Here is a 2,427-nt window from a genome sequence, read left to right on the forward strand (position 1 = left end):
GCCTTCTATAAGTATGACCAAGTCATCTGCATATCCTTGTGTGTGAAGTCTAGATCTATTCAACTCACTATCTATTTTCACGCGTTCTATTCTCAAAACAACATCATGTAAGGCTGTTTCTGTAGAAAGACCTGCCTGGTATGCATGTTGTTTAGTACTTAAAGGTGATAGCATTAAACTGCCATCTCTTATGTGTCTGTCTATCAACCTCTCCATTCCCTTCAGCAAGAAAGATGTTAAGCTGATGGGGCRGAAAGATTTTGCTTCTCTATATGTTGCTTTGCCAGGTTTGGGCAGAAAGACAACTTTKGCCATCATGATCAACAGAAGGGTTTTATTGATAACAAATACAAGTGCTTATAGACACATTTTTACAACTGTTTATTGAGATTTTGAACTTCCCAAGTGTGACATGATTAGAGAGCTTCAGGTCTTGCTGAAGCGTGTTCCAAGGGGAGGGGCCAGAAAAGGATGCTTTTTTTTTCTGTCAAGCTCAGTTTGCACTGCAAGAACACTGAATGTAAAAAAGTCCTGAGAACGAAGGCTGTGGTATTGTGTTTTTATGTGAAATGTAACATGATAAATTTGATGGAACCACCTGGAGGATGGGTTTGTAAATGAAAGTGTGTCAGTGTAAGAGTCTGTGAGTGTGTAGAGATGACCATTTACTGTAACTAAATAATATTAGGTGCAATGGTGAGTGAGGGCTTTGCTTCTGATAAATCGCAGAGCTCCATGATAGACAGCGTCCAACAGATGTAATGAGCTGGCAGAGGCTTTCATAAACACAGTATGAATTTTTAACTATGCTGATGCCAAGATATTTATCAGATGTTAGAAAATCAATGGACACACCCTGGTAGTGATAGCAGGGAGAAATGTGGGTACCTTCTTGTTAGAAAATAACACTCCCTTTTTTCTTACTCGCTTTTAGTAATAATCTAAAGTTATAATAGTTGAATGAAGTGCTCAAAAACAAATCAACTGTTTTTTCACAATAATAAATGACTGAATCATCAGCATAAAACTGCACAGCTGCATTTGTAAAGACAATGGCCCAACTTGTTAATGTAAATTGTAAACAGATAGGTCCTAAATGTGAGCCTTGTGGAACCCCTTTAGAAATGTCCATATAACTTGATGTTTGTCAGCCATAATGCACACACTGTTTACGTTCAGTCAGATTAGTTAGAAACCAACCCATAGCCTGTTCAGTACCCTATGTCATATTTAACCACTTATAACCTGATGATCAACAATAAAAACACATTTTATAAACCCAGTTCAAAATTAGTTTGATTGACAGTTTATTATTTTCTGCTGCTGGTTCATGAAACATATGTGTTCTCAGCAAAAACTAAAATGTCTAATARAACATCTCTGGGGGTCGTACTTTTTAAATCAACACTGGTATTTTGTCATATCAACAGGTCCTTATCTTTCTGAGGAGGGATGCACCRAGTATAAACTTACTGATTCTCTCCTTGTTTCAAACAAATGGCTATAAATGATCACAAAGTGTAAACTAGAAGCACTCAGAAAGTGCAAACCTCCGCCAAGGCCAATTTCTCCCATCCTGTAATAGAGTTAATGTGCAAAAGGAGAGATGGAAACACATTTGTTGAATAAGTTCTGTCATAGAAAACATATAAGCAGGCAGTATGCATGGTATTTCTTCATGGTGGTGTAGTATACACGCCCATTTCCCCTCACCTCATCTTGCCACTGATTGACCTTTGACCACCTGAGGTCAACCCCCCCTCCTCTCGTAGACTGAACTCTCTTCCAGCTCTCATGTAGAGCTGTTAAAAAAATTAAGCCTTTCCGCTGTGCACTTGGGATAAGTTCATGTTCTCAAGGATCTGTTATTTTGATGATAAAACAAGTCAAAACAAATGTTCTGTTTGTTTCTGCCTGTTTCTCTCCCATGGATAATTCAAATGCTTAAACCCTTTTAAAATGTATGACTTTGTCATTAATTTCCGAGGGCTCTATAGTAATAGTTACCTTATAAGTTTGCATTTGATATGATGTGATTTCATTGTTTAGATCATGTTTAGAAATTATGATTTAGTATTAACAGAATATGCCTTAATAAGTGCTCATGCTTCTAGCTTTTTACATCTTCGGTTTTTAATAAACATTACTTAATCAATTTTTGTTATTTAACAATGTTTATGAGTTTACCAATAGTAATTCATAATTCATCATTAGTTAATTGAAATATTAGTTTAATTTTTCCCTGAAGAGTTGAGTTAGTCTTCTCATTATGTTCGTGTGTCGTTTTGCTGATGTCCTTGGGCTACACACACAAAGACACATACATCAGACACATACACAGTTCTCACTGGAACTTTGACCACCTGCAGAACACACATTATGGTGCGTTCACACCGAACGCGATTTCAGCATCAGGATCCTCAGGTT

This window comes from Austrofundulus limnaeus, unplaced genomic scaffold (genome assembly GCF_001266775.1).
Source record: "Austrofundulus limnaeus strain Quisiro unplaced genomic scaffold, Austrofundulus_limnaeus-1.0 Scaffold1644, whole genome shotgun sequence".
NCBI classification, from domain to species: Eukaryota; Metazoa; Chordata; class Actinopteri; order Cyprinodontiformes; family Rivulidae; genus Austrofundulus; species Austrofundulus limnaeus.